Source organism: Bos grunniens, chromosome 12, assembly GCF_055505025.1.
Source record: "Bos grunniens cultivar Pamir isolate PY7600 chromosome 12, Bosgru_T2T1.0, whole genome shotgun sequence".
Taxonomy (NCBI): domain Eukaryota; kingdom Metazoa; phylum Chordata; class Mammalia; order Artiodactyla; family Bovidae; genus Bos; species Bos grunniens.
The window spans coordinates 83,019,911-83,029,183 of NC_141176.1; the positions used below are offsets into that span (position 1 = coordinate 83,019,911).

General features: G+C 45.7%; 1 protein-coding gene across 2 annotated transcripts in view; it reads left to right on the forward strand.

Annotated features, from left to right (window-relative positions):
- The window catches only part of CLYBL (citramalyl-CoA lyase), a 257,987-nt gene extending 250,488 nt beyond the window's left edge, over positions 1-7,499 (forward strand). For both annotated transcript variants that reach the window (XR_015138435.1, XR_015138434.1), the window contains 2 exons: positions 3,097-3,153; positions 6,892-7,499. The gene's annotated coding sequence lies outside the window, so the exon portion shown is untranslated. The remainder of the gene's footprint in view (positions 1-3,096; positions 3,154-6,891) is intronic.
- Positions 7,500-9,273: the final 1,774 nt, after the last annotated feature.

Genomic DNA, 9,273 nt, shown 5'->3' on the forward strand with positions numbered 1-9,273 from the left:
AGATCGGCCAGGTGCACTGAAATATTTTTTATTGCTTTCCAACCATTAGAATAGATTGTCCCTCTCTTTCATTTTGCAAATCATTTTGTGGCATGGGTAACACAAAATAGCTTTGACTTACAAAGGAAGACACGGTCATGGCAGGGGGAGGATTTAGCAAAATGATTGATCCAATTCGGTGCATCTCATATTTTGACAAAACAAAGCCAAAACGAACTGATTTCTTAAGGAACAACCCAGTGTGAAAGCAGTGAGCTTCACCAAATCTTTTTTGTAGGAAAGATCATGAAGGTTACTGCAAAGCCAGTGCTATAGAAGCTGTTGTTTAGTTGCTCCGTGTCCCACTCTCCACCACCCCATGGACTGCAGGACGCCAGGCTTCCCTGTCCTTCACTCTCTCCTGGAACTTGCTCAAACTCATGTCCATTGAGTCAAAGATGCCCTCCAACCATCTCAGCTTCTGTCGCCCCTTTCTCCTACCCTCAATCTTTCCCAGCATCAGGGTCTTTTCTGACAAGTGGGCTCTTCTAATTAAGTGGCCAAAGTAGTGGAGTCACTTCCTCTGAGGGAGGAAATGCACGGGAAGTGAGTTGAGGTGAACGGGTACTCAAAGAGCCCAAGTTCAAAGGTGAAATGGGTAGGATCCCATACACACCCCACGTGGGCTGAGTGTCCTTTTGCAGCTTCTTTGCCCTAACAGTCAACCCTAGGCATTCATATGCTTTCATCTAAGCTGTCCCACCTGTGAGGGAAATACCTCGGGGGGGGGGGGGGGGGGTTGAAACAGGAAGTGCCCAGTAGGGTTCCTGACCCAATCCACGCCCCCCCCTTATCTGTATTCCTACAGATAAGAGTTTGGGGAAACCACTATTATTATGCCTACTTCTCTTTCCATTGCATAGTTGCATAATGATTCAATAAATTGAAATAATTTGCAAATCTATGAATTAACTATCTTTGGAAAAGATTCCATCAGCTTTCTCTTTCTCCCTCTAAACCTCCCTTGTTTTCTAGTCCTTCGTCGTTTCCTTGACTCTAGTTAGCACCAACCTGAGTTTCTTATAAAGTCATCGTTGTTTGTTCAGTCGCTGTGTCACATCTGACTCTGTGATCCCATGGGCTGCAGCACGCCAGGCTTCCCTGTCCTTCACTATCCCCTGGAGTTTGCTCAGATTCATGTCCATTGAATCGGTGATGCCATCCAACCATCTCATCCTCTGTCACTGCCTTCTCCTGCCCTCAATCTTTCCCAGCATCAGGGTCTTTTCCAATGAGTTGGCTCTTCACACCATGTGGCCAAAGTATTGGAGCTTCAGCTTCAGTCCTACCAATGAACACCCAGGACTGATCTCCTTTAGGATGGACTGGTTGGATCTCCTTGCAGTCCAAGGGACTCTCAAGAGTCTTCTCCAGCACCACAATTCGAAAGCATCAATTCTTCAGTGCTCAGCCTTCTTTATGGTCCAACTCTCACATCTGTATATGACTACTGGGAAAAGCCATAGCTTTGACTATATGGACCTTTGTGGCAAAGTGATGGCTCTGCTTTGTAATACACTGCCTAGGTTTATCATAGCTTTCCTTCCAAGGAGCATGCATCTTCTGGTAATCCCCAGAAGGGATGGAAATCTCAGTCTTCAATCAAGGAAGAGATGGGTCCTCAGATAGGCATCTACAATTCTGATGGACGACCATCACCCAGTTTTCTTCCCCCATTGGTTCTCCAAAGAGAAAAATCAGGGCCTATTCTCCCATGAACCTCCTCCTCCATCACAGATCACAAAGGCTCCAGGTTGATCAGGCCAATAGCCCGGAAATCACTCTCTTTCTCAGCCAGTATGGGGAGTTGAAAACCTGTCACTCACCAGCAAGAAGAGGTGGGATCCATATCAGGTTCATGCCCCTTCTTCTCTCCCCATTCCCTCACCTCCCCACCCCTCCCTCTTGCTCTTGGTATGGAGTGTCTTCTTTCCATTTTCCTTCTACTTCTTGTCCCCTTCGAGTTCTAGCTCTTTCTTTGGGGTTGGCAGACACCAGAGGGCAACATAATCTCACCTACTTGTCAGTTCTTTCATTTCACCGGTAGAGGGAAGAATTTGAGAGAACCTACAAGAACTAGAAGGTGCGTGGAAATGATTTCTAAAACATGGAATTAGCTGGTGCAATACAACTGCTCTCTCAAAAGCATCTCGTGCCAAGGCATTCTGTTCCCGTTGGTAAATAATCTGTTATAAAACTGTTGCAATGCATATTAACTCACCAGAGCACGACACTGGCAAAATTTCCCTCCAGGCTACATTTTGCAAGGAGGCAACATTTTATGTGATGTGAGACCTGAGGTTAAACTAACAGAAGTCATGCATTATTCAAGGTAAAGCTGACACTCCACTCCTTCCTCACCACTTAGTCTTTTGAGATCTGGTTTTTGTTTTGTTCCTGAAATAATTGGTAAGGCATTTAGCCCTGAATGGCTTGTTTTGAGTACTTGTTGTGGTAGGAATCTAGGTGTTTTGAGGGTGCATAGCCCTGAGCTGGGCAAGTGAAGCTGAGTCACTCAGAACAATTGATTACAAACCAAGCAGCAGAACCTCTCAGGGTAGGAAGTGCCCAAGGAGCCCCTGTTAAACTTGCGGGAGCCGGCTTCCCCAGGGCCAGCCCATTCCCCCATACATACTGAGAGAATTCGAGAAGGTTCCTTTGGAAAATAGTTTGGAAGGGAAGGATTCTGAAATGAAATTTGTGCCTCTGCACTGACCGTTTACCAAATAATCACGCTGACCAAGTTAGCACTAATACCTTTAGAAAGTAGACAACATGGAGCTCAGCAATCTGCTCAACCATTGCAATCTGCTCAATTGCTTGGATCTAATTACCTGGACTGGATATTTTCTGCTTGGTGTCCCCAACCTTTGAACCATTTCCAAAGCGAGGGCTTTACAGACAGGGTCTTTGAAAACCCTTTTAGGTAGAGTTTGTGGTTCTGTCCTTCTTTAGATGGATTTTTTTTTTTTTAATCCGAGTGTTTTTCCCAGTTTATCCACATGACTGTGCCTCCATTTCTTCATTAACATCCTTTCTTTAATTACCCAAAGGGAGGATTCTTATCCTGAGGTCCAGAAGTGGACTTGAGCACTTCATGAAGCCCTTGAAATTGTGAGTAAAATTCTATGTGTATGTACATGATGGAGGGCTTCCCAGGTGGCGCTAGTAGTAAAGAATTTGCCTGCCAATGCAGCAGACGTAAGAGACTTGGGTTCAGTCCCTGGGTTGGGAAGATCCTCTGGAGAAGGGCATGGCAACCCACTCCAGTATTCTTGCCTGGAGAATCCCATGGAGAGAGGCGCCGAGTGGACTGTAGTCCATGGGGTTGCAGAGTCGGACACGACTGAAGCGACCTGGCATGCATGCATGTACGTAATGGTTTTTCTGGGATGAGGGTCCATAAACTTCATCAGATTCTCAAAGGGCTCCATGAGCTCCATTCTGCAATCATGATGTTCACTGGGCCAGAATTTTCCCAGTCAGTGTGCAAGAATGGGTTCCAGGTGTGTGCTTGAACCTCTGATCTCCTCAACCCTTAGTGACCCTTAGCTTCCCAGGTGGTCTTCTCCTGCCAAGAGCTGCCCAGTTGCCATAAAAATATTATCTTCTTGGGACTTCCTGGGACTCCAGTGGTTAAGACTGTGCTTCCAGTACAGAGGGGCATGGCTTCCATCCCTGGTCTGGGAACTAAGATCCTGTATGCCTCGCAGTGCAGCCAAAAAAACTTTGAAAAATAAATAAATGGATAAATAATACTATTTTCTCTGTGTGCCACCATAAATAAAAGATGGGAAGCACTACCATAAACTTCTCACTTTTATCTCATCCACCATCTCTGCTCTGGGCATCTCTTCCTTCATCTCCATGGTCTGAATTATCTAGAGGGAAACCTGGCATTGATCCAGCCACTTGTGGTATAATCTGCATTTCGTGTACTTTGCCAGGAAAAGAAAGTGGTGTGGTCATCCGCTCTTCCTGAAAACACCGCCCCCGCTCCCCGCCCTGCCCTGCCCTGGCTACTACAGCTTGGAATGTGCCTTGCCCGCCACAAGGCAGTCAGGAAGATTGCCTCATTCCCCCATTTCCTGGGCAATTCCTTTGCTAATCCCAGGCACCTGCCCCTTTCCTGCAGTAGCTCGTCCGTGTGTCCAGAAGTATTTCTACGCCAGCTCCCTAAGTGGCTCCCAGCTTCATTACCAATATTCCTCAAAAGTGCTCTCATGCAAAGATTCTAGCCAACCAAGAAGGACATTCAAATCTTACACGGAACCCACATACAGCCAAAAACTCAAACATAACAGACAGGACGGGCAAATCCCTAGCACTCCTGGCTTACACAGCATTCCCGAAATAGGGTGACAGTCCAAGCCCTCCCCTGCCTAGTCCAAAACACACAAAATTCCTCGTGTTCCACGACCAGACTGGCCATCCACGATCACATTATTTTCCTATCACTAAAGTCACCATTTTGGTAAACTGAAGAAGCATGCCATTCACTTAGATTTAATTTCTGATTCAGATTTTCATCTGAATGACTTCAACAAAATTTGGCCACGCCTGCTGCACTTCCCCCAAATGTTAATCCCCTAATTCTTAAATATTCTTCTAGCCCACCTCGCATTTCCATTAAGAGAAAGAAACTATCTTGCCTCCTTTCTTCCAGTTAGCCAAGCTGACAGCCTGAAATGGCAACGACAGTTTCTAACATCTTCAAAACTTTCTTCCTCCTTTCTTGCCTGAACCACCGAATTCAGACACATCCCTTACCCTTAATTTTCTTGTCAATACATCATTTCAAAAATGTCTTAGTTCTGAGAGGAAAGAAATTGCTGCTACCCCATTAGGAACTGTAAGTGCCTGTTTCTTAAATATGTAAGTGTAGTGTTCCTGACCGGGAGGTCACATAGGATAAAGTAAGGAATGTAAGTAAGACGATCCGGGAGCCACGGGGGCATCCACACGCTGTCACCAGCCCAGAGCCCCAAGATGTGGGGACTTCACTCTGCTCTCCAAGAAAATCACAAGCCCACAGAGAAGTCTTTTCTTCAAACCTACCACCGCTAATTCTAAAATAAATTATTTAGAATATTTCCAACTGTAGTTTGAAGGCTTCCCACTGGGTGCTCTGGGCCAGACTGTCACACAGCACCGTTCACGAATATTTATACTAAGATGAGCTACTTCCTTCTTAATCAAACTGACAACCGGACTGAATTCAGGATCCCTTTGCTTGAAGACAGTAATCCGGGGTAAATCCTTTAAGAAAGCAGTCGTATCACTTTTCCATGTATTTCAGAAGCAGGGAAATATTTGAATAAATGCCTGAAAATCACCAGTGGTCTTTTTTAAAACCTATTTTTTTAAGACAATATCAGGAGTTACAAAAAACTTAGTGATGGATCCCTAAAATAAAAAACTAGAAAAGGTCACCTTTTCTTTTTAAAAATAAAATAGTGTGTAGATATACAAAATACCAAAAAAAAAACTTTGAATCTTGATTTTAACATATTTGTTGAGTTGAAGAAAATGAAATGCTTTGCTCCTGTCTGCAGCCATTATAACAGTGGGTTTACTAGCTATTATTCCCTAACCTTAAGTGTGTACTTTTTTTCTTTTTTACCTTTGTTTACTTTTAAAATTTTTTATTCTTCTAAGTGTGTCCTAACTTTTGAAGGGAGAGATGAATACACTTGGTGGGGAAAACATATTGTATTTTTTGATTACTCATGAGTTTAAAGTATAATGTTTTAACATGTTTTCTTTTTGATCAATCAAAGAGCTAAAGCTTTCACGTATACTTCTGTTGTTCGACCCTCTCTAAGTAAATATTAGTAAGAAGTACTTTCTACTTGATACTAACAAGTTTTTTCGATGTAAGATTCTTAAAGTTCTTTGAGCATCAGTTCGTTAATCCCCCACAGTCCCGGGATGGAGAAATGATAGGAAAACAGGTAACCCAACTGCTGTCCCCTGATATCCCGCGTGAGGAACGGGACCTGGAACCCTGGCTGGTGTAGTTCTCTCTTAAAACAAAAAACACCATAGGAAAATTAAGGAGAGAAACTTAAATTCCATATATATAATAGCAAGGTGGGCTCTGGACTCTGACACCTTTCAAACCCCAATTATTTGATACTGCAGCCAAGGTGAGTGAGCTGGAGTCACCTCCTCTTTGAAGCCTTCCCTGAGCCATCCCCCCAGTTGTTTCTGCATCCCCCAGACAGTGTACGATCTTCACGGCAGCACCTGGCGCATTTAAATTGTCCACATCCACTGGCTTCTACGTTTACATCCCTGGCCACACACCAGACTCCTCAACAGGAGGGGAAATGCCTCCATCACCTGCGTCTCCACTGACTGCCACAGCCATACGACCGAGAACGCGCTCTTAAACATGCAAAGGACATAATCTTGTGTTCTCCAAAATCCTCCTTTTATTCTCTAAACCCTACTTGGCACATTTAGCCTGAAGCTACTTGTGATCTAGAACAAAGATGAATCAAGCCTTTTAGATTTTCTAGTTAAGCTCCAGGTGGTGAGAAACGCAGGGACTAAAACTCAAAGTGGGAGGGAGCTGGCAAGTGGAGACACGAATGGGGGTGCAGTTCAGGACAGGATGGAAAGGTGAACAGGAGAGGAGACTCCAAAAAGGTCCCAGAGAGAGTGAGTGTCCTGGTTCCGGATGAAGCCACACGGGAGTTCTGACACCGACAGGAGAGAGGACACGTCCCCGTTCAGCCACTGACCCAGGAACAGAGGACCTGGTCCTAGGCCATCCCCAGCCCTTCCCTGCCTCTCCAGGCTGCCTGGTTTCCAGCTTCAGATCGTCTCCCTGCCTTTTCCCAACAGGATGGCCTCGGCCCGCCTTCCTAGGACTCCGTGCCCGGTGCCAGCCATCCAGGGCACTCACACAGACAAGCAGGCCACTCCGCCCAGCACCGCGTCTCCAAATCAAGAGGTAACCTTCCTGCTGGGGACGTTGGGCACCACGCCAGCCTGGTGAAGACCACCTTTGGGGCCGGATGGACATATTGATGCCCATAAAATCCCACTGCCAAGGTGGGCCACTGGTCTCCAAATAGCGCCTACCCCAGAGAAAGCTAAGAATCTAGTGAGCTGAGATCGCTTGGTCTGACGCACTCAAACCGCTAGTGCCTTAAAGGAGGGGCAGTTCTGAAACATTCAGCACATGCCAGGCACTGGGCCGGTCGGACCTTTTGTTTGATGACTGACTCTTTAATGATGCCATGAAAATCATTCCTCCACAAGGAGATGCCACTTCCCACCCATTAGGATAGATATTATTTTTTAAAAAAGAAAAGAAAAAACAGAGAATAGGTATTGGTGAGGAATAGTAAGTTAGAACATGTGTGCACTGTCGGTAGGAATGTAAAAATGGTACAACTACTACGGAAAACATTATGATCATTATTTTAAAAAATAAACCATAGAATTACTATGTGCTGTGCTTAGTCGCTCAGTCGTGTCTGACTCTCTGCGACCCCATGGACTATAGCCCTCCAGGCTCCTCTGTCCATGGGATTTCCCAGACAAGAACGCTGGAGTGGGGTGCCATTTTCTTCTCCAGGGGATCTTCCCGACCCAGGAATCAAAACTGCGTCTCCTGCACTGGTAGGCAGATTCTTTACCATTGAGCCACCAGGGAGGTCCCACATGTCACGTAGTGTGGCCAAAAATTTTTTTAAAAAAAGAAGAGAAATTTCAAAAACAAGTGGTTAAAATGGTAAAAATTTGTGTTTTGTATATTTTACTGTGGTACAATTAAAAAAAAAAAAAAATCAACCTCTTTCCTGCCATTCCTGAAGCCCATGCTGACCCATCCATGCATTCCACAGAGCAACCTTCTGGGGCTCGAACCCCACCCACAGCCTCGCGCTGTCCCTGGCCTGCTTCACGCGGGCCTGGGAACCCTCGGCTCCCAGCCTGGGGCTGCTGCATCTTCTCCCCAGTGTCTGAACCTGTGTTTCCAACACTGACCTCGAGTGCCTCGGCCTTCCGCCTTTCTGTGACCCGTGCTTGCGCTAGAGCTCCTGCAGCCCCTCTCCAAAAAAAAAACAAACCAAGAATAAACCTTACACTCCCCCAAGAGGGATAAGGGAACAAAAGAAACATCAAAAATCAACTTCCATCTTCATCTTTAGAAACACTCTGCTAATACAGTAAGTGCTGATTACATGAGCCAAGTACTGTGCTAAATGGTTTGTCAATCATGTCATTTTTTTTTTTTTCTTTTGGCTGTGCTGCAGCTTGTACGGCCTTAGTTCCCCCACCAGGGATCGACTGCAGGGAATTTCCAGTCACGTCATCTTACTTTCTTTTTTTTCCTGCTGAGTTGCACTATTTCTGGGTCTTAGTTCCCCTACCGGAGATTGAACCCATATCCCTTGCAATGGGGGGCCGCCAGGGAAGCTCCTCCCCTAATCACGTCATTTAATTCACACAACAATCTAACAAGTTAGTTCTTCTTGCTACCATTTCCCCCATTTTATAGAAGAAAAAGCTGAGGCTTGGGGATGCTAAGTAATTTGCCCAAGGGCCCAAAGCAGGAGAGATGCAGGTTTAGGACCTGAAACTGTACGGATTCACAGATCGTGTTCACCAGAATCCTTTTCTAAACCTCAGTCCTGGATGGCACCATCTTGATTCCCCCCATTCCCACCCAAGGTCAAAGTTAATATTTGGGGGAAAAGAGAAAATGTTTGCTACAATCTGACTGCTGCTCACCTCTGGAAAAGGATCGACAAAGGCCGGATGTCAGCTCCAGGCCCCACTGGGTGTAAAAAACAGTAAGAAAAATCCCCACATGACTGGATCATAATAGCCCATCCTAGAAAATTCTGAGACCCGAGGTTCAAAGCAGACTATTTCTGAGTTTTTTAAACAACAGCTCTGTCAGCCTGCTAGCTTCAAACTCGAGCATCTAATTTGAGATCCTTCGAAAGCCTGTTAGGAGGAGTTCCATCTAAAAGCTTCCAGCACAGTCACACTCTGGCCTTTCCCGAACACAGATCCACAGGACCAGGCTGCGTCGAGGTGTGTTTAATTTGGAATTTGATAGCTGCCTAAATTTCAAGATCTCCTGTGGGTGCCGCACACACAGAGTCCTCCATGGCCACTGGCAGAGATGCTTAGGAAAACAACCCTCCCGGTTGCTGGAATCACAGTCACCACTTTGACTGCCCACCTCCCTGTCACGGAAGAGGCTGTTGT